At 43.0% G+C, this 24,341-nt stretch overlaps 1 protein-coding gene and 1 pseudogene across 2 annotated transcripts in view; one reads left to right on the plus strand and one right to left on the minus strand.

Annotated features, from left to right (window-relative positions):
• The window catches only part of LOC121704650 (GTPase IMAP family member 8-like), a 47,077-nt gene extending 35,727 nt beyond the window's left edge, over window positions 1-11,350 (minus strand). For both annotated transcript variants that reach the window (XM_042085047.1, XM_042085044.1), the window contains exon 1: window positions 11,170-11,350. The gene's annotated coding sequence lies outside the window, so the exon portion shown is untranslated. The remainder of the gene's footprint in view (window positions 1-11,169) is intronic.
• A 7,646-nt stretch (window positions 11,351-18,996) lies between these two features.
• LOC121704653 lies at window positions 18,997-22,141 on the plus strand (annotated as a pseudogene).
• The last annotated feature ends 2,200 nt before the right edge of the window (window positions 22,142-24,341 follow it).

Raw genomic sequence — 24,341 nt, forward strand, 5'->3', positions numbered from 1 at the left:
TAGAACCAACTGCATGACGGTAACTCTGTCTCACTGGAACCTTTCTGTGAACTGTAAATAACAGATGCTGTTGATGAACCCATTGACACTGTACAAGTGACAAGTCACCTTTTTGTCTTGAATTGATGAACTGTTACACTTACTATGCCAAACCAATGTCTGATTTTTAAGGATCAGAAACAAACCTACAAACTTGCACTTTACAATATTTATGGGACTTGTCTAACAAATGCTGTTGATATTGAACCCAGTTACTCCATTTCCTTTATGCCACACCAATGTCTGTTCATCACTTTATTTTTGATGGCACTGAACTGAAAATGTTAATGGATTTTTTTCTGTAAATTTAACTCATTAAAACTTGTATCAAACCAGTTTTTGTCTATGCTGTCAAACGTGGATTAGTTATGTTCCCAGTTTTTATATTAGATGTCATCACTTTATAATATATCATATATCAGAATATTCTATTACTGTTAAGCCCACTATGAATATACACACAACCATGTTTCCTGTATCATACAGCTTTTCTACTGGGAGGTTTACAACTTATTCTGAGTCAATTTACCCAAGTTTGTCACTAAACCACATAGGCCTACTTGGAATACCCCTCAGATGTCTGAATGGCACTGATCTCACTTAAATGTTTATGGAACCTTTCTGTGGACTGTGAATAATGCTGTTGATGGAACTTTTCTGTCAACTGTGAACTATATTTAACTCATTGAACTTGTATCAAACTAGTTTTGTCTATGCTGTCAAACATGGATTATGTTCCCAGTTTTGATATCGGACGTCAGGTCACTTTATATCATATATCAGAATATTCTATTACTGTTAAACCCACTATGAATATTAAAATACGCTAAATCATGTGTCCTGTATCATAGCTACATGTATGACCTTTGCAGCAAAAAAAAACGCGTGAGAATCTGTTCGGTATTCAGTGAGATATGATTAATTAAGTGCGCTGACAGCTCATCTCACCGGCCAAACAGATTACACTGAGTGGAGTGGATGACCGGTCCAAGATGGCGGCTCCAAATCTCGTCAGCGCTAGTAAGGAGTAGCGGTCGATGCGGCGTCTATGTATATTATGTCTATGGTTCCACGGTCGAACCAGACGGCGCATTCGACAGCAAGGGCTGTGATTGGCCGAGTTTTCAGTGCGTTTCTCTGTGTTTTTAGCAGCCCCTGCAACATGCTAGTCCACTGTAGCCTAAGCCTTGTACATAATGTTAAACATAGTTTTGGATTCAGTGGCAAGATTTCTTGATTGTACAGTGTCTGTCTCTCAGTAATGTTTAAAAATGAGAGCTTCGTCAGCTGGCAGTAGGCTACTTTGTCGGTAGTCATGAGAAGTTCGCTTGCTAACAGAACATAAATATGCTGCCCAGAAACCTTGTGAATAGTTCTGATTTTTTTTACTACACTAACGAGGTTGAAATATAGACTTTGCCTACAGCATCTCCTTAACAGTAATGTTAACAAAATGACAGCATTCATATGACAAAGAAAAACGAATTCGGTCACTCAAGACTGTGCCACAGCAACCAGTGTAGGCTACAGTCCTACCCAATAGGCCTACTCGAAGCAGATAGCGTTGTCTGACGGTCGAGTGGGTTAATGCACGTATTTCCAGAACAGGTCTGCAACTTTCAGGTAGTTCTGAGTTCGAATCTAGGCAGGAGCAGAGCCATATAAAGGCCTAGGCCTATTGTTATCATTTTTTGCAAGGTGTTGCTCCTGGCAATACTTGTTTATAAGACGTTTGGTGATTAATTGATAGCTGTTTTTGGGACACGTTAAACGTTCTTTATAATGAGCACATCCGGGGAGTAAAACGACTGTTACGCGCTGTTACAACTGTAGGCTACATTGCAATACAAAAATATGCGCGTGTTAGTTTAGTTAGTTTTGTGATGTTTTGCACTTTTGCCTCATGTGTTTTCAGGTTTGAGGGCTTTTTTGGCAAGATTGACCTTGGTTAGACTCTGCATATGTTATTTCTCCGTATGGAAAATAAAGTCAATTTTCGACACACGTCTGTTATTAGTTCAACTAGATGTACCGCATAGCGGTACAAAATATGACCGCCGCTCAGTCCTGTACATCCGTTCCGCGAAAATAAATCACACTTCAATTTGTCTCCATATTTTACTCCATCCCCCACTCTTGAAACTTTTGTGTATGCTTGTTTGGCATGCCTGAGTGTGTGTGTGCGGCTGCACAGAAAGTAGCCTACTGGTGCTGAAAAGGTGAAAAGATTGTAGAATAGCCAAAGAAGATGTAGCATTGTTATAAAACCTTTAAAATCTCTAAACAATCACAAGTAGGGCAGTTCATCACAGTTCATCCATTGCAACTGGATTGATGAAAGGTCACTTACACCTGTAGGCTACATTGTATTTGGGAAAAGCAAAAGGTATCAGCATAATGTTATTTATTTATTTATTTATTTATTTTTTTATGTATTTTTAAACAAAAACATCTCTGTCAGTTCCATGCCGTTTTCAACAGCTATCAAAAACAAAGGTCATTTTTGGATGGATGGATTTTTTGTGAATGTTTCTTCTTCTACATAAGATTTTAGTCATCTTTAGTTCATGTAATACTTTATTGTCAATGCACAAATTAAGTAACAGTAGTCTGAAACGTTATTGTTAATGCACAAATTAAGTAACAGTAGCCTAGTCTGAAACGAAATGCTGTTTTACATCTAACCAGTGGTGCAAATAACTGACATGTCCAAATGGGCCTTGATGAAATGCGTCGCTAGACTGTTCATACACATTTTAACGGGCCAAAGTTGAAGAGCTTTTGTCCGTTATTGTTAGTGCAAATATAGGCTGATTCATGTTCCCTTGCCTTGTTTAACTGAGGTCCATGGCTAGTCTGGCTTTCATCAGACCAAGCTCAATCTTTTAAGAAATCAAAAAATAAATAGCGGGCAGATCAGGCTGGGTTCACCCAGCCTAGTCCATAGGTGTCGTGTGGGCCCTGTGTGTCTCCCAAATGTTGCATAGAATGTGTTTACATATCTGTTTACCTGTGTGTTTGCTGATCATCGGGGACTATACAGAGGGGGGGACAGACACGTGTGATCATTATGAATGTTTTATTGGGGCAATACAGACTGCTAACAAGAATACTGGACATATTGTGTTGTAGAGGGAGGGGGGATGTACTGTAATGGCCAGTCTTTGGTCTGTGTCTGCCGCTGTTTTGTTTGTGATCGGTGGCCAGGATGGACGATCGCCGCCCACGGGGTGGATGACATACAGGTGTAGGCCCTCGGAAGAGTGGATGGCTGCGATGCAGATTGGTGGAGCTCGTAATGGACTGGGAAATAAAAGGGCTCACCAGTATGTGATTCGGGAGTCTGGGGGAGAGGGAGCGACAAGCGAGGCACGGACGACGGACGACGGACGACTGATCCAGCCATTAAGACGGTGTCGCTGTTCCTGCGCGGCCCTGCAATCAATGTCACCGATGAAGCTTGCCGGCCGCATCTAGCAGAGGGAAGAGGCTACGAGAGAGGACTGGAGATCGTATGATCGTTAAGACTATTCTGCGCTCTCAAACCGATCTAAAGGAACGGTGATCCCATTGTCAGCAGCAGTGAGTCGAGTGGCGCAGTGCTTCCGGGTTCTCAGGACGGTGACGTCATCACGCCAAGGAAGCGGCGGCGTGCCCACGCCAACCCCATCCCCTGTGAAGGCAAAATAAGAGTCCACTGGCTGTGCTTCAAGCTAAAGGTCCTGTGCTAGTGGATAAAAGACTGTAATTTTCCCCGGCCTACTTGGTGCACAGTGGCCGGGTGAGACTCAGTTTATTTTGATTTTGTGTTTTTTTGTTTCGGTCAGGAGGGGCCCTGACCGAACGGACATTTTTACTTGTTTGTTTGTGTGTTATGTTTCTGCCTGCATGAATGGGTTCTGGCTTGGGGGGGGGGGGGGGGGTTGGGAGGCTAAGTTGCTGGTAATGGTCTGGGGATCCGTAGTGTGCACGTGTGCAAATGGTTGTGTGCCGAGAACAAGATTTGCTGTGGTACTCTGCTTGATGTCTTGATGTGACTAGGGTTCCGAAACCCATGGTAGCTGATGGTGTGGTTCTACTCACTTGTTTCTAAGATCCTAGCTGTGCTGTGTGACCAATGCTGACCTATTAACCCTTGCCCGAAACCTGTGTGGGTGGAATGCTTTTGACCTGTATGTAATAAAGATTTGTACATTTTCTTAAACATCCGTCTGTGTTGTGGTGTGTGTCCTGGGATTCTGAGCCTGTTCAGGGGTTGTTGTCAGCACTAGGCGACATAGGCACCCGATATTGTTTAATTTCCCGATTGAGATATACACGCTCTGGCTATTCTAAATGCAAAAATGCATCAGGGAGTTATGACAAAACGGTAACTAACAAACTAGATCCTAATAGAAAGCTGTTAGCTTCCCTAAGCTACAGGTAGGATTATAAGGTAGGCCTATTTACAACATAAATTGTCAATAGGCTATGCTGGCGACACAAATAAAATCTCCTTTGGAAACCAATGGCTTACGCCTTACAGTATCAAGCGGACTTAAACTGTCATATCGTGGCGCAAAGTTGTAATAACATTCACGCAGCTCCATGAGTCAAGGAAAGCGCGAATGAAGTAGCCACTTCTAAATGGGACCCACTACACAGTAGCTTAAGGTGTTTTGCTAAAGCAGCCATAATGAAATGAAGGTGTCATTGTTTGGATACTTCACACACACGTGCTTTTTAATTTCACAGACTACAACTACCAAGCTGTAATCAAAGCACATCGATTCCCCTCTCACACCCTGCACGCACTTAAAACAAAATAAACAGGCGTCTCAGTCTCACGCATGTATAGGCAAAACTGTATCAGACCGGTGTAACGTTGGTAAATCTTCCATTGCACAGAATGATTTTGTAGCACGTGCAATAAATGACAGTCGAAAGATACAAACAGTGCTGCTATACATTTGCTTGGTATAACCGCATTTATAGTTTTCTACAAATGCAATAAATCAAATGCCTCCATCACTCAACCAACGCTAACGGTAACATTACCTAGGTCCTTATTGATATTACAAGATTAACGTACCTGCAGTAAAAACCAAGCATGTCCGATAAACATCCTCAGATTTATTTCGGCTTCAAGAAGAAATGGGAATTACACTTCATGTGAACATCGTCCTATCCTTATTAGATGTTCGCTGCGGTAAATTACAGTCCTTGTATGAAGCGTCCATTGTTTTTTCCAACCCACTTTTAACTTCCAACAAAATTACGTCTCACTGCAACGATGCGCCATCTAGTGGACAAACGACTACTTCTCGCCAATACTGAAAATGCAGCCATGATGATGATGATGAATATTTATTTTGGCTTTCTTTTAATCCTACTGATTTTCATTTTTTACCGGGGGGCAAATCACAAATGAGTGATTATGAGCCAGGTTGATGTGGGCCCTTGAGACCAACATACCATAAAAGATTCACAGAGAACTGTGTCTGCCCTACCCTCCTTTCGGGGGGTCCAGTCCAGCGGGGGGGGCTGCAGATGAAAACGAAAAATGACGGTTCCATGCTATCCATGTGGGGGTACATGCCCACCAAGTTTTGTGTACCCCGGTCTTTCAGTGTCCCGGGAATCCTTGTTGGTGTATGTCACTAAATGTACACATAAATTATTTTATTGTAAGGCCCCCCATGAACGAAAGTACACAAAACTTGGCATGCATTCAGAGGGTGTCATAATGATCCTGCACTTTTAATTTCGTGCAGTTTTGACCTTGTCAGCCAGAGATATTGAGATGAAAACACCTAATTTTTTGCTTTTTAATTTTTAACTAGGTGGCGCTATACATGAAATAAGTGGTAATGGGATGGGTTGACATGCCCCCTTAAGACCAACATACATAAAAAAGGTGGACCTCCTAGGCCCTACGGTTCTCGAGATATTCACAGAAAACTGTCTCCGGCCACCTACAGGCCAGTTGGTGTATAGTAACATAAATTAATTTATTGTGTGGCCCCCCATGAACGGAATTCCACAAAACTTGGCGTGCATACAGAGGGTGTCATAATGATCCTACACTTCCAATTTCGTGCAGTTTTGACTATAGGTCACAGATACCTGCGATTACAACACCTCATTTTCACTTTTTTGTGTTTAACTAGGTGGCGCTATACATGAAATGAGTGGTTATGGAATGGGTTGACATGGCCCCTTGAGATCAACATACAAAAAAAAATGGTCCTCCTAAACCCTACGGTTTTCGAGATATTCACAGAAAACTGTGTCTGCCCTACCCTCCTTTCGGGGGGTCCAATTCAGCGGGGGGGCTACAGATCAAAACGAAAAACGATGGTTCCATGCTATCCATGTGGGGTTACATGTCCACCAAGTTTTGTGTACCCCGGTCTTTCAGTGTCCCGGGAATCATTGACGGAAATTTGGGCATGCGAAAAAGAAAAAAAAAAAAGAAAAAAAAAAGAAAAAAAAACAATCTGACTAAACCTATATGACCGCCGCTTCGCTGCGCGGCGGTCATAATAACAAGTGTTGCTTGTTAAAACATGTGACTAGTGAAACTCAAATGATTTTAAAAATATTTAGCCAAAGCCAAAAAGTGTTAGAGAGAAGGAGAGACGCCGGTGCAGCTCAGATGTCTTCTTAATTTTCTTTATTCTTTAGTAAAAGGTGCAGAACATTATTAAACTTTGACTAACGTTTCGATGTTCGTTAGTCAAAAACATCGACACATCGAAATGTTAGTCAAAGTTTAATAATGTTCTGCACCTTTTACTGAAGAATAAAGAAAATTAAGAAGACATCTGAGCTGCACCGGCGTCTCTCCTCTCAAAAATATCTGTCCTGGCCTGGTTGCAACGGATTGTGGCCAACCGACAGAAGCGCGGAGAACCCTCCTTTGTCTACCAAAAAGTGTTACTTTGTGCCCCGTGCTCCCCCACTGCTTGTGAAAGAAGGGGATGGGGGAGGGGGGCTTAACGTGAAAAAGCGTAATGTCACAAAACGGCAACGAGTCGTTTAAGGCTAAAGCCTACAGGCCTTCATAATGGTAGGCTACAGTAAGTGGGGAGAGGGTATGGGATGACCAGAGCCGTCATCTATCGTCTTTCCAGGCACACAGCTCATTATATAGCCTATCGACTGCCTTAACAGATAGGCTTTGCTCTTGGGTTTGGCCTTACAGCGAACTCAATGCTCTTGTTGCTTGCAGTTTGTTAAATAAAGCGATGCAGATTACATTATTTATTTCTGATTAATTGCGTCTTTTGATGTATTTTGCAACATTTGCTTGTTAGGCTGGGCTACTGTCAATGTCCTGTACAGGTCAATGTTCAACAATTGCTGGTGTAGGCCTAGGCTATTAATCAATTAGGGACTGTTCGTTATTTATTTAATTAAGGGGCTACCGGAGGAGTTTTGGGAGCGTTAGTCAAAAAAGACGTGACCATAGACATAATATACATAGACGCCGCATCGACCGCTACTCCTTACTAGCGCTGACGAGATTTGGAGCCGCCATCTTGGACCGGTCATCCACTCCACTCAGTGTAATCTGTTTGGCCGGTGAGATGAGCTGTCAGCGCACTTAATTAATCATATCTCACTGAATACCGAACAGATTCTCACGCGTTTTTTTTTGCTGCAAAGGTCATACATGTAGCTATGATACAGGACACATGATTTAGCGTATTTTAATATTCATAGTGGGTTTAACAGTAATAGAATATTCTGATATATGATATAAAGTGACCTGACGTCCGATATCAAAACTGGGAACATAATCCATGTTTGACAGCATAGACAAAACTAGTTTGATACAAGTTCAATGAGTTAAATATAGTTCACAGTTGACAGAAAAGTTCCATCAACAGCATTATTCACAGTCCACAGAAAGGTTCCATAAACATTTAAGTGAGATCAGTGCCATTCAGACATCTGAGGGGTATTCCAAGTAGGCCTATGTGGTTTAGTGACAAACTTGGGTAAATTGACTCAGAATAAGTTGTAAACCTCCCAGTAGAAAAGCTGTATGATACAGGAAACATGGTTGTGTGTATATTCATAGTGGGCTTAACAGTAATAGAATATTCTGATATATGATATATTATAAAGTGATGACATCTAATATAAAAACTGGGAACATAACTAATCCACGTTTGACAGCATAGACAAAAACTGGTTTGATACAAGTTTTAATGAGTTAAATTTACAGAAAAAAATCCATTAACATTTTCAGTTCAGTGCCATCAAAAATAAAGTGATGAACAGACATTGGTGTGGCATAAAGGAAATGGAGTAACTGGGTTCAATATCAACAGCATTTGTTAGACAAGTCCCATAAATATTGTAAAGTGCAAGTTTGTAGGTTTGTTTCTGATCCTTAAAAATCAGACATTGGTTTGGCATAGTAAGTGTAACAGTTCATCAATTCAAGACAAAAAGGTGACTTGTCACTTGTACAGTGTCAATGGGTTCATCAACAGCATCTGTTATTTACAGTTCACAGAAAGGTTCCAGTGAGACAGAGTTACCGTCATGCAGTTGGTTCTATGATTTCGACAACTGGTGCATGTCATTTTGTATGTTCCCACCTTGCTAAAATTGCTTGGGTACACTTTGGCTGAGAACAAAAGTGCTTCAGACAGCAGGTGGGCAAATAAGATGGCATAGTAAACTGGGTAAACTCCATAAAAGAGGACTGAGTCAACCAGACGATGGGAAAATGGGACACAGAGGTGATGAAGGTGGAGAAGGTGGAGCTCATAAATCAAACATTCAGTCACAGTGTAGCAGATGCCCTGCAGTACTGCAATGAAGAGCTGCACCTTCCTCAGTTCCAGGGGTGTGAGGAGACCGTTCAGTTCATTCACAGTCTTCTTGAACAAGGCAGTTGTTCTGGAGAGATACAAAATAATAAATAAATGAATGAAAAGGAATTTGAGAGGCATCTTATTCTTGTTAGGGTAAATGACATGTGAATAATACAGTGTTGGGCAAGCTACTTCGAAATTTTAGTGAGCTAAACTATCAGTTACTCTGCCATGAATAAAACACTACACAAAACTACCACCCAGTCAAATGTATTAGTAGCCTAACACAAACACAGCAGTAGGCTAGTTCACTACATAGGAAGCTACTTTAAATTGTGCTAATTTCACATGACAAGAAAAGTGTAGCTTGTCTGGCTAAGCTACTTGATAAATAAAGAAGTTGAGCTATTGAAAAGTTACTTTATTCAGGAAATAGTGAGGCTACCACCAACACACTTAGGCTACAAGTAGCAGCTAGCGATTGCCCAATAGGCTAGTCTGTGCCACTTGTGTAAAATTCGCCGGCCAAATCTAGTATGATTTATTTCTACAATAGCCTTCTTGTGTCAGTTGTAATCTAAGTCAGTGTTATGGAATATGACTTATCAAGTCTCAGTTCATAGCCGGGTGAACACCGAGTAAACATAGCCTAGCTAGATGGCTACGATTTTCATACAGTAATATCAAAGATTGCTCCTTCTCAGCTCTCTGGTAATATTCTATTCACAAAATACAACCAATAGTACGGTTATGTTAAATCTTACTTGTGAAAAGTAAATCCCCCGAGTATGGTCCGCCGATTTGAGAAGGAACATGCTGCACAGTGCTGTCATCTTCTGTCTTCTGCTGCAACACAACGAGGAGTATGACCGGTCCAAGATGGCGGCCGCATTTCTTGTTTCCAGCAGCCAATGCGGCGTCTATGTATATTATGTCTATGGACGTGACCCTCCCTCGCCAGCAAGAATTTTTTCTATGACCCTCCAAAGTGATTGAGAAAAAACGCTTGACCCTCCCCAGTCCCAACAATATATTGATGCATAGGCTACTGGGTCAATTTGGGAGCTTGCATGCTACGACTCCTTCCTTGAAATGCCTTGAAAAGGCTGTCGTTTGCACAATTTCACAAATAATCACCGGGACCGAAACAAACCTGTCAACTTTTCCCGGGTTTATCGCGTATTTTAATTTTTTCCTCGCTGTCTTAGGAGGAGCTGCAGGGCCGTCGCAAGGGGATGCGAGGCCCTGTGCGAACTTGACAGATGCAAGGCCCTTTTCACTTACGTGCATGAAATCATGCGATAGCTTACTTTACACATAGCCAAGGCTACCGTCGGTGTATTTTAATAGTAGCCTATAGTCTAATAAGCTACACCAGCTTGCCTTTAAGAGGGGAAATTCAATTGTATAGCCTATAACATTAGCTGAGTCATATATTTGGCCATATGGTGTTTATCATAGGCTACATCACGAAACCAAATAGTGTAAGGCAAACACTTTAACAGGGGGAATTAATTGGGCATGAATCATTGTGCTGAACGGTATTTGTCAATGAGCAGAAACACACACGACATTCAAACTATTGATAAGATGTACTGGTCTGTATCTATAGGCTAACATTGGACAAATAAATGACACTGACTCGCCATATCCTGACTCAGGAAAAAAAACATTTTCTTGCTTTGCCGCAAACTCAGCAATGAAATCATAGGCCAGTTTGCAGGTAGCCTAACGTCTTCTTCATAGAAGGGAGAGCCCAGTCTCTCCTGTGACATGGAGGTGCGCAAATAGTTTTTAATAGCCTGTTCAACTTCGAAAAGCTTCGTTCACCCGTGCAAGAATTGAGCAATGTGCAGCATGCGTGTCAGATAACCCTTCCCCCTCCTCCTCGGTTTTTCAGCCGATCAAATGACGACGTTTCTTGTACTGTCGTGCTGGCTGTCGGAATGATCAGCAGCACAAATAAGTTCGCTAAAATATTGGCGGGGACAATTTTGTCATCTTAAAATATTGGTTAGGACTAGTCATGCGCGTCTAAATCTACGCCCAAGGATAAAGGCCTGCGGTGTTACAGTCTTGATATCTCCCGATTTAAAAATACAAAACCCAAACCAACTGCTGTGTACCAGCCTAGCGAACAAGTAAATAACTTTTCAAATAACCTACGCCATCTGACCAGATCTGCTGGAAGGATTGCCAGAGACTTTTCATCAGTTGATCAGACTATCAGTTGTTCCTTTATATTTCTAGTCTTGCTCTTGTTTAAGTGTAAGGTTTAAATCAAGACTGAAAGTGAAAGTGAAAGTAATCTGCTTACCTGAAAGGGGAAAAGAAGGAGAAGAAAAGTCCCCCACTCATCCAAAAAGGGATTTTATAACACTACAAACACTGGATTGAAAATAATAGGTCTTTATCTATATAAAAAAGCAGACTGAGAGCCCTGACCGTCGTGCAGATTGTGGAGTCACCAGGATCCGCCCCTAATCTCCAGAAAAATCACTTGACAACAAAGGCACACAAATATATATAAAAAAAAAAAACAGCTGCGCATGCCCGGGCACTGTCATAACTTGGCATTCTGGTGTGGAAACGCCCACTAGGCTTTGTCCAAGATCCTTCAACATGGAAGCCAAAGGATGTCAGAGACCAACAAAGGTTAAAACATACACTCACTAATCCTAAATAAACAACGGTATTTGCTTAAAATATAGTGTAAGACGCTTGTGAAAGAAAGATATGCAGCTTTCAAGTGACAAAAACGGCAAATTCCCAAGTTCACATTAAAACTGTTGGACATGAAAGGCCACATGGACGAACTACAACATAACAACAAAAGTGATGACAAGCCCGTAACAGATTGAGGAATAGAGCTCATAGGCCTCCACTGCCTAGCATTCTCCTAGCCAATGTCCAGTCTCTTGTGAACAAGATGGATGAACTAAGAGCGAGGATACAGTTTCAAAGAGACATCAGGGACTGTAACATTCTATGCTTTACTGAGACATGGCTAACTGAACTTGTACCGGACAGTGCCATCACTCCGGTGGAGTTTTTCTCTGCTGCTCGCTCTGACAGGACTGAGGAATCTGGAAAATCGAAAGGTGGCGGTGTTTGCATCATGACGAACAGCAAGTGGTGTGATCCTAGAAATGTCACCGTTCTCTCAAAGTCCTGCTCGCCTCATCTAGAACATCTAGCGATCGTCTGTCGACCCTTCTACCTGCCCCGTGAGTTTACTTCGGTAATATTCAACGCTGTCTACATTCCTCCACAAGCCAACACAGATGCTGCGGTTTCAGAATTGCAATAAGTGTTAAATAGACAACAACACACGCACCCTGAAGCTGCGCTTATTGTGGCCGGTGATTTCAATCAAGTACATCTGAACCGGTCCATGCCTGAATTTATTCAACACATTCACTTCCCTACACGTGGTGACAACACACTGGATCACTGCTACACACAGTTCAAGAACAGTTACAAAGCGAAGTCTCTACCAGCTTTCGGAAAATCAGATCATGCCGCTGTTTTCCTACTGCCTATGTACAAACAGAGAAGTCGGACGGACCCCCCAGTGACGAAGGAGGTCAAGCGCTGGACTGACGAATCGGAAGCCAGGCTACAGGACGCCCTTAGCAACGTTGACTGGGAGATGTTCAAGACGAACTCTGTTGACATCAATGAGTTTACGGAAGTATCATTGAGTTACATCAATATGCTAACTGATTCCATCATCCCAACTGTAAAGATCCGAAGCTTCCCTAACCAGAAGCCATGGGTGGATAGAGAAGTGAGAACGGCATTAAAGACACGCACCATGACTTATAACGCTGGGCTTATTTCAGGGGATATGACGGATTACAAAGCAGCATCTTATAGTTTACGTAGAGCTATTAAAGATGCTAAGCGGCGCTATAGAGACAGAGTTGAAGCTGATTTCTTGGAGGGTGATCCAGCACGAGTGTGGAAAGGACTCCGAACCATCACTGGCTTTGAAAGAAAGTCCCCTCCTATGATTACATTACATTACATTACATTACATTTGGCTGACGCTTTTTAACCAAAGCGACTAACAACATGGTAAATGCTGTTTTTAACAGTTACTTGTCAGTTTAAAACGGCTGGTGAGTGCTAGGATCAGTAAGACTTGTTGTAAGTGTTGCTATGAGAGTAGATGTTCTCTAAAGAGCTGGGTCTTCAGGAGCTTTTTGAAAGTGGAAAAGGATGTCCCTGCCCTTGTAAGAACTGGCAGTGTGTTCCACCAACGAGGAACAACAGATGAGAAAAGTTTGGATTGGCTTGAGCGTACCGGTGGTAGAGCTAGACGTCGTTCGTCAGAGGAGCGCAGCGGTCTGGAGGTAGTGTAAGTCTGTATGAGGGCATTCAAGTAGGTGGGAGCAGAGCCGGAGACTACTTTGTAGGCAAGCGTTAGAGACTTGAATTTGATGCGGGCCGCCATAGGTAGCCAGTGTAGCTGGATGAGCAGCGGGGTAACATGTGCCCTTTTGGGTTGGTTGTAGACCAGGCGCGCCGCCGCGTTCTATTCTATGATGAATGTGAGTAAAGCCCTCCCTGATGAACTTAATGCTTTTTATGCTCGCTTTGACATGAAAAACACAGACTATATTGGACTAGCTGCAGCATGTGAAGCAAATGAGGATGCACCTTTCTGTGTCTCTGAGGTCGATGTGAGCAATGCCTTTAGGAGGGTTAATTGTAGAAAAGCTACTGGACCGGATGGAATTTCTAACAGGGTTTTGAAATCCTGCGCTGCTCAGTTAGCTCCTGTGTTCACTTATATCTTTAACACATCATTGGCTCAAGAGACAGTTCCTACTTGCCTCAAGCAATCTGTTATTGTTCCAGTACCGAAAAACAAAAGTCCATCATGTCTGAATGACTACCGCCCAGTAGCCCTGACGTCTACAGTGATGAAGTGTTTTGAGAAGCTTGTGAAAAACATTATCTGCTCATCCGTCCCTGCCTCCTTCGACCCCCTCCAATTTGCTTACAGAGCCAACAGGTCTACAGAGGATGCCATCTCAAACCTTATGCACACCACCTTAACTCACCTGGAGGAGGGGAATGGGAATTATGTGAGGATGCTGTTCATTGACTTTAGTTCAGCATTCAACACGATAGTACCTCTCACCTTGGTCACAAAGATGAAGGCCTTAGGACTGAACACCACCCTGTGTCACTGGATATTTGACTTCCTCACCAACCGTTCACAAGTGGTTAGAGTGGGGGGTCTGACATCTGACTCATTAACCATCAGCACTGGTGCTCCCCAAGGCTGTGTTTTGAGTCCACTGCTGTACAACATATACACACATGACTGCAAAGCCAACAGTAGTCATACCTCCATCATCAAGTTTGCAGATGACACAGTGATCTTGGGCCTGATTAGTAACAACAATGAACAGCTGTACTTGGATCAGGTTGATGAAGTGGCACAGTGGTGTCAATCTAACAGCTTGACACTGAATATCAATAAAACCAAGGAAATGGTAGTGGATTACAGAAGGCAGCAGCAGAACTACAGTTACACCCCACTAATGATCAGCGGGCAACCTGTAGAGAGAGTCACAAGTTTTAAATACCTTGGTGTCCACATTACTGAAGACTTAACATGGACTGTTAACTCAATATGTTCTGAAAAAGTCCAGACAACGACTCTACTTCCTTCGTCAGCTAAGGAAATTCAAAGTTTCTACATCCATCACGAAGGCCTTCTACACTTCAGCGGTTGAGAGTGTTCTAACTGGTAGCATCATCACCTGGTATGGGAACTCCACAGTTAGAGATTGTAGTACTCTGCAGAGAGTAGTGCGCTCAGCTGAACGTACTATAAGAACTCAACTCCCTGCTCTACAAGATATCTATTCCAGAAGAGTACTCCTAAGAGCCCAAAAGATTCTGAAGGACTCTTCTCATCCTAACAATGGATTATTCCTACCGCTGAAATCAAGAAGACGCCTATGTAGTCACAAAGCCAGAACTGAGAGACTCAGGAGAAGTTTTTATCCCCAGGCCATCCGAACTCTGAACTCACACTATACTGACTTTGCACACATTCACTCCTCAGCACTCTCAAACATTTCCCAACTCTGAACTCACACTATACTGACTTTGCACTCATTCACTACTCAGCACTCATGACCCCCCCCCCCCCCCCCCACACACACACACACACACCTACAAGACTTTTAGCACTTTTACATCCCTCTCCCTATGCTACAGACCTTTTATTTATTTTCTTATTTCATCACACGTCAAAAACACACACACACACACACACACACACACACACATCTGACTTTCTCCAACTTTTGCACATCTCCATAGAACTTTTTATTTATTATTTTTGATTTCTCCTCCATCTACCCATGTCCTTGATTGCCTAGCCTTTCTGCTTAAAATATGGTAATTGTATATTTAATAGCCACATGTCAAGGTGGGACCAGGTGGCCCACCAGAGAAGATAACTCTCCCTCCATGGAGGCGGGCAGCAACACTCATTCAAACTCATGCACACACACACCCCATTACCCCCACATACCTACTCACAAGGACGGCGGCTTCCCCATGCCGACCAAAACACATAATTCCCACCAACCACACAGTCATGCTAGGGCTAGGCCAACACAAACCGGAGATGAGAAGGGGGCGGTGCACGCAGTCCACTTTCTTTCTTTGAGCCAGCCGTGTCCTCCTATTCCAGCTGCGTCCACGTCTTCTCTTCCTCGTCACTGCCGACCGAAGGGAAAACACCCAGTGTCCACTCACATCATCTGCTAGCCCACTCACACCAAGCAACAAATTATAACTTCTCTGACTGGAACATCTCGCACTCCACGGCCAACTTCAGTCACACTCCATGCAAACTCTCCCGTCCGCTCCTCCGAAGCGCTGATCTCCTCCCTAGCGAGCTTCTGGGTACCCAGATTACCCCCTCGCAGGCTTGAAAATTGACAAGGCAAACACTCAGACAGCTACGGGCTAGACAGCAGCCCAGTCATTTATCACAGGTGAGAAATATTACTCTTCTCGAGTAGATGACAGCGTGCGTCTCTCTGTCTCTCCCCTCACTGGTCCAGACACGGTCCCGAACTCCACAGCTCTCCGGAACGACAGACAAAAACAACGCACAGCCTTTACAATCCTGGGAGCCCCGACACTGGCCGATTCACTCACAACAGTATGCTAGGAACAGGTACTTTCCTTTCGTCGGCATGCATGCATGCATTTCTCCTGCAGACACCCGCTGAACTGAACTGCTTGCTGTTGCACCGCCAGATCGCGTCACCCTCCGTGGCCAGTTGGGAAGCCACTTATCCCGGCCCATGTCCCAATCATTCAATTAACCTCATTAACCAATCCATTAGTGTAAAGTTCTTATCCCTTATCAGAGTTCAGCCTAGCCCACTCACAGCTTATACAGAAACATTTCGTAACACCATAAACACCACAACACAGAGGCTGATATGACACACACACACACATGCAGGTGTAACAGAGTTATAAATGTAGTTTAGTGTTTGTATGTGATTTTCGCAGTAATTAAGCAGCTGTACTGAGATTGGTGTTTTGGAGCCCCCTTTGGAGAAGCGGTGTACCAAAGATGGTTGATTACGAAGATACTTCATGAGAGGCCATTTCCTGTCCCTGGAAATTTATGCAAATAGGGTAGCAGTACACGCCCCCGCACATTTATGCAGTGATCGGGCTCTCTTTTTAACATTGAGGTCTATGGCAGAATCCAAGAATTTCTTCTACTTTTTGTCCATGTGTTTTTGCCGTACCCGATCAGAAGCGTTATGCTTTGCATTGGGTAGGTTGACTGTATAAAGCACTCCACACTTTGTATTAATTTTGTAACTGTAAAATGTTATTTAAGTTGAAAACTTTGACATATCACCTGTATATATTACTTTACATGTATTGTTAGGATTTGGGTGCATTTCTAACAACTTGGAGAAAGTTTATTTAGGTTTTCATTATGACCACGAGATCATACACACTGAGTCTTACGTGACTAGCTGTAAGGTGGTTCCTTCCATGCATTCAGTGTAGTTTAGTTTAGTGTGCATGGAAAGTACAATTCAGTCAATGAATTAGCAGAACTGAGACCAAATTCCAAAATATTGGGCACTTCAAGGGCACTTCATAGTGCTGCAGTGCTATAGGTAGCCCTCATTACCAAAAAGGTTGGAGACCCCTGCTATAGAGGGCACTTCATGATTTTTTTTCTTCCAGCTGGCACCTGTGGAACCTCAAGTTTATACCATTGTATGGGCATCTACCACATATTTTCCACTGCAGGGGCATCCATTTGGAAACTTCCCTAAATTGATTCAAGTAGGGACGCCCTTTACTTCACTGCATCACATTTTATCCACAAGAGGAGTTCTCACATGTAGTAGCCTATAATTTAGAGAGCTGCATTCCACTGCATACTGTACTGGAAATGACACCCTTTGGAACACTGTCATGTAGGGGCAGCATAGAGAGCACTCCATAATGGCACCCTTTGAAACACTGGCCTGTAGGGGCAGCATCGAGGGCACTCCATAATGATGCCCTTTGAAACACTGGCCTGTAGGGGCAGCATCGAGGGCACTCCATAATGGCACCCTTTGGAACACTGGCCTGTGGGGGCAGCATCGAGGGCACTCCATAATGGCACCCTTTGGAACACTGGCCTGTGGGGGCAGCATCGAGGGCACTCCATAATGGCACCCTTTGGAACACTGGCCTGTGGGGGCAGCATCGAGGGCACTCCATAATGATGCCCTTTGGAACACTGGCCTGTGGGGGCAGCATCGAGGGCACTCCATAATGGCACCCTTTGGAACACTGGCCTGTGGGGGCAGCATCGAGGGCACTCCATAATGATGCCCTTTGGAACACTGGCCTGTGGGGGCAGCATCGAGGACACTCCATAACGGGAGGCTTTACAAAATACTACATACAGTGGTGTTAATAATGATGGTACTTGAAAATTAGAAAATAAATTTGCTTCCCTTCAAGATTGTATTTTTCCTTATTGTTTTCATTGTGAGGCCAAGGTAAATGGCCATCTCATATATACCTTTTTACTCAACCTTAGTAGGGGCGCCAATAAATTTGGAGAGCACTGTATATCCAACAGTATTATTAAGACATTATAGTTGTGTACAAAAGATTCTCAATGGTGCCCTGTCTGTCATCTTGTAAAGCCTGCCCCATGTCAGATGTGTTTGTGATTGGCACCAGTGTCCCAGATCTACCTGACCCAATGCACTGTGCTCTCAGATTGGGTAACCAGGCTAGGAGTGTGTGTCACATTATTCAGCAAAATGAAACAAAGTGGTCTAAATGAGGCATCATTCAATCATGGTTATGAAAAATGTGTACTGTGACATTTTGCTACTTCTGATGAGGGAAGGAACATTAACACAGGGACCAAGAGACAGATCAATTATATTAAAGCAGGAATGTCTAACTGTAAAATGTTGGGGTAGTGCAAATCCAACGGAACACAGTTTCAGTCTCTTGCAAAATTAGCAGAGGTCCTATTGCAGTTAAATTATTATCCAGTTGTACTCTGTGGCCTTGAAACAGAGTTTCAATCAGGCCATAGCCTGATTACCTAAATATTCAGATAAGTATTTGTATTCAGTCTGCTAAACATAATCATGGCAAACCTACAATAACAGTGTTTTGCCAGTCTGCACATTAATGCCATTGTAGGTGTTTTGAATGACTCAAACACCTGTGTATTGCAACATTCATACTCATGGAAACACAGAGCGTCTCTGGACATTACAATCACTGTATTTACAAATATCTCCTAATTCTATCGCAGACCATTTTGCCCTTGTGGTAATAAGTGTACGTTCACGTAACAGGACGTTATATTCCATGCAAGATAAGTAGGCTACTTTGAATATAGGCTATACTTTGAACATTCACTAATGCGAGGTGAACATTAAAAACTGCCCGCGGCAACATAGGAACACCTGAAGCAGAATCGCTCAAATGCTTCAAGTAAAGTCATGCGAATACACTCCACAGATTAACCTTTTCTGTATAAAAGGGCTGCGTGGTCGTGCTCTCATCACTCCTGACCTGCTCTGAGAAGCATCAGCCTCCACTCACAATGGCAACCAGCTTCTCCAGCCGCGTCTCCATGTCCTCCGGATCATCCATCGCAGGGGGAATATCTGGGCTCTCCCTGTCCGGAGGTGGAGCTCGCATGAGCGTAATGCGGGCCGGCAGTGTGGAGGTCGCTGCTGGAGGCGGAGGATCTGGAGTTCGCATCTCCAGTGCTGGCGCAGGGTTCGGGTTCGCTGCTGGCGGCGGCGGCTTCAGCATGGCCTCTGGTGGTGGAGCTTTCGAGGCCGTTGTTGGCAACGGGAAATTCACCATGCAGAACCTGAACGACCGTCTGGCCTCCTACCTGGCCAAGGTGCGCTCCCTGGAGAAGGCCAACGCCGAGCTGGAGCTGAAGATTAGACAGTTCCTGGAGGCTAGGATCGGCCCTGCCGTGCATGACTTCTCTGGCTTCATGGTCACCATCAATGACCTCCAGGCCAAGGTGGGTGTTGGGATATCCAGTATCAGTGCAGAAACTCAGTTTACAGTTAAAGACCATTTTTAACTTTACACGCATGCTGTAGGCTATGATGCATTAATTAGAGGGATCATTCCACAGTTCAAGAGCTGTAAAAAATGTTATATTATTATTACTAGTTGTATGTGTTTTGTGTCCTTTTAACATTACATTTTATCATGATTGGTATTTTCTTTTATAGGTGTAGTTAGCCTATGTTACCTTTTAACACCGACCCAGATGTAAAATAGCCATTTTGGCTAATTCTGCCATATTTACATGTCATGTAATTAATGTGCAATGTTATATAATGTCAAATGAACCTTACATAAACAAACAATAACATGTACATACTTTCATTACCTGTTCCAGTACCTCGTCTAATCTTATTTTCTATGTTTATATTTTTGCTTTAAGATTATGGGCATCATCAGTTTTAAGGGAGTAGCTGTGCTGGGTATTGCCAACGCCAAACTGGCTGCTGATGACTTCAGAGTCAAGTGAGTGTTATCCCTCCTCTTTAAAACTCAAAGTTTTATGAAATCATATTCCGTTATCAGCGAAAAGCTTGCAGCAGCACAGCACACCACAGAAAAACGCATGTGTCTGATTTAAGGTCGCAGCGCCCTCTACTGGAGCGTCTGCGTATATGGCCAGATGCAGGCGCGAACAAATTCACAGTATATGTGTGTCTTGACAACTTAATGATAATTATTAATAGTTCACTTTTATTATTTCAGATTTGAGGCAGAGCAGGCCACACGTCTCTCCGTGGAGGCTGATATCGCTGGACCATTTAGGAAGAGACCGCCTTCCTGAAGAAGAACCACCAGGAGGTTTGTTGCTTCCTTGTCCATATCTCCATGTGATCTTTGATTGGCTATAACATACTGTATGTCTACTCACTTGCAAGGAACGTTTTGCTTGTATAAAGTTTCAATATAATCCCCTTGGTCATTATCATCATCTTATCCACCCACCTGATGTCGTCCTCAGGATCTCCTGGCTCTCGTCGGCAGCACAGTAAACGTGGAGGTGGACGCTGCTCCTCAGGAGGACCTCATGGCAGTGCTGGCCGGCGTCCGTGAACACTACGAGGCTGTGGCCGTCAAGAACAGGAAGGAACTGGAGGGCTGGTTCCAGGCGAAGGTGAGTACAGCTAAACCTACTAAGCATGGATCAAAACTGGAGTTAGTAAACAAAGTTAAGGCCAACAAAGAAGTTATTAGCCTAATATAACAATAACTGTTTGTTATCCAAGTCAATTATAGTTATTATCTCAAATATTGATATTGTTAATTGTGTCATCTAAATCAATTAACAGTTTTCATTGAAACTCGAAAATACTACATTCTACAATAACAAAACGAAGGCTACATTGAAGAGGCAACTCCCTGTAACATTGTTGCATTTTCTTTCCCTTGTCCAGACGGAAGTGCTCAGCAAAGAAGTCCTCACAAGCACAGCCAGCCTCCAGACGTCCAGCTCAGAAGTCACGTCTATGAGGACCACAGTGCAGGCACTACAGATCGAGCTGCAAGGCCTCATCAGCATGGTGAGTGGACACTTAAACAATGCCATAGTAAACTAAGCGTCATGGTTATTAATATCAGACCTATACATCTCCTAGAAGATATCCTAATCATTTGTAGGCTTAGGGCCTATAGCTCATTATTGCAGGTCAATAACTATTTACAGAAGGCTATTATTACAGTAGGCTGTCTTATATCAATGGGATGCAACATTAACGGTAATATAAGATCATTAATAACAGCAATGGTATTGATATTTATAATGTGGGAGGCAACGACTCTTTATATGTCTTACTGACGTCTTTTTTTTTTGTTTGTTTGTGTTTTAGAAAGCGTCCATGGAAGGCACCCTGGCAGAGACACAGACCCGCTACGCTAGCATGCTGGGCGGCTTCCAGGTACAGGTGAGCAGCCTGGAGGAACAGCTCGCTGCCCTCCGCGGAGACCTTGAGCGCCAGGGCTACGAATACTCGACCCTGCTGGACATCAAGACCAGACTGGAGCTGGAGATCGCCGAGTACAGAAGACTGCTCGACGGAGACGCATACGCGGCCTCTTTGTACTCGTAAGTAGCCAACCACATGCCTTTGCCTTTATTCCGACAGAACAGTGAAGATAGACAGGAAGTGAGTGGGTGAGAGAGATGGGGTGGGATTGGAACATGACCGCAGGTCCGATTCAAACCTGCCACAGCGCCCCGAACCAACCTCCTTTTAATTAAATTACAGTTGATTAAACTCAATACCAGTACAGTCTTGGTGACCACTGTCTCTCTTCTCTCTGCCAGAACCATGTCATCTTCATCATTATCAACATCATTATCGTCATCATATTCGGCATCCGCATCCGCAGCGGCAGCAGTATCAGCAGCAGCAGTGGTAGTGGCCAAGCCCGTGGTGTCCACACGTACCAGAGTGGTGACAGTGACGGAAGAGGTGGTTGATGGAAAGGTGGTGTCTTCATCCACCTCCTCCTCCCTTGTCGCGTAAGGAGGTGCCTCAACCAAAGCGGAAGGTCCTGATCCACTTGGCACTAATCATACGGTACCTATTGATTCACCTGAGCACAAGACAGGATTTCCCCTGCAGTTTGTCACTACCAATAAAACACCTGAGCACAAGACAGGATTTCCCCTGCAGTTTGTCACTACCAATAAAACAAGAGCCCACTAAATCCACATTCTCTGTCTGCTTTTTTAGATTAATCAGTTACATGTTTATGCCCCCAGAGGGTAGCACTGTAGCTGCCTGGCAGCTCTAGATAATCAACTCGAGCACCGATTGTTTTTGTTTGTTTTTGTACTGACAGTACTTGGTGACATCTAGAAACAGAGATCTGAAAAATCACATACATTCTCTGTTAAAAAACAGAAGGATAGAGACATACTATGCCATAGCTTTGTGATAATTGCAAAGGAACGCATATGCCGGGTATTGAAGGGATTAAAACTGATTATAGTATGTGGCACAGGGTTGGAGTCCAAAACTGCAAATCAATCCATTCCACTCCATCTTTTTGACTTTAAGTTAGAATCAAGAGCATCAACTGAGGTATTTCACTACAACACCAACTTAGATTTGACCTTAAATGAAACCGGTCACCTGCTTATGCAAAGGCTCTCAACTGAAAATCTATGTGTGTTCAAAATGCAGTTAAAACACACAACAAATGGTTCTGATGAAGTGACAAGCATTTACATTTGTTTCTTTTTAAAATAATTAATTCCAGTTCAAGGTTTAAGAATTACAATATCTGTAGCATACATGATGAGTATTTCACTAGAACAGTGTTTCTCAAAGTGTGATCCAGGGACCACTGGTGATCCGCATGCTATCCCAAGTGGTCCGCGAGCAGACGTGGTAAAATAAAATATAGATCAGTTATTTGCAATATTGAACCAACTTATGGACCCTTTCAAGAGAGTTCCATTATCAGCATCATAGTTGGCCCCACAAGACTTCCGTTTTAACATTCCATATGTTATCTTAATGCAGAGGAAGTAGATTGGGGCCCAAATAGAACGTTCAAGCATTGTTTTTGTTTACCTTGTTGAAAGGGTCCATATGTAAATCCAAAGTTCTGCAACACTGCTTCTGTGATATGCCAGTTTAAATCATATGAATCCTCTGACACAATAAGCAAGGTGCAAAGGCAATAAGCAAGGTGCAAAGGCAATAAGCAAGGTGGTTCAGTGAGTAGGCTTATTGTGTAATATACTGTTGGAGTAGGTCTACTGTGTTGTCCCTTTAGTTTCCGATATAGGACTTTGCTCAACAGTATGGGATATTCTTAGTCATGTTTTTCATTCCATTGTGCACCTATTTCACAAATCTGGACTGCAGACAGGCCGTCTTAGCACCTGAAATCTTCCTCTATGGAGAAATACTATTTAAATATGTGCAGAATTCATTTTGGCATTGTTTTCCTGAAATATTCAAGATCTTCCCTGGAAAAGACATTGCCTGGATGGCAGTATATGTTGCTCAAAACCTGTATACATCATTCAGAATTTGAATGTGCTTTGCCAAATGTGCAAGATGCCCATGCTGTAGGCACTAATGCTCCTCCACACCGTCATACATGTTGGGTTTCGAAGTGAGCACTAAAACAAGTTGGATACTTGGATAGGCTCTCTCCTATTTAGCCCAGATGAGTCCATGATTTCCAAAAAGAATGGCAAATTTTGATTGGTCTAACCACAGGACCTTTTTCCATGTTACCTCAGTCCATTTTAAACAAGCTCAGGCCCAGATAAGAGGGTGGCATTTTCGGTGGCATGTCTCAATACAATTTTAGCTGCAGTTTTTGAATTGAGTATCAAACTGTGCACATAGACAATGGAAACAGGTCTGGTGTTCTCTCTTTCCCTTGTTTGCAAAGATTTCTCTAGATTCTCTGAATGTTTTAATAATATTATGTCCTGTACCTGTAGATGATGAACTCCCCAAATACCTCACAATGTCATCTTAAGAAACATTGTTTCATAATTTGTGCACAGAGTGATGAATACCCCTACATCTTACGCTCTTTTTCCTACCCAATCGTGTTGCCAGATACTCCTTTTGTTTTCTTTATCATTACACAGCTTTTCCAGCATTTTATTACCTCCGTCCCAACACTTTTTTGAAATGTGTTGCTGGTATCAAATTCAAAATTAACAAATATTTTCTATGAAATAGTCAAATTTGTCATTTTCAACATTTGATATGATATGTTGTCTGTGTCCTTTTTGCAACTACATATGAGTTTAAGAGATTTGCAGATTATTACATTCTGTTTTTATTCACATTTTACGCAAGGTCCCATTTTTTTCTGGTTTGGGGTTGTATTAATGTATCCATTGATTATATAAATATATAT

The sequence above is a fragment of the Alosa sapidissima genome, chromosome 3 (assembly GCF_018492685.1).
Source record: "Alosa sapidissima isolate fAloSap1 chromosome 3, fAloSap1.pri, whole genome shotgun sequence".
Lineage (NCBI taxonomy): Eukaryota > Metazoa > Chordata > Actinopteri > Clupeiformes > Clupeidae > Alosa > Alosa sapidissima.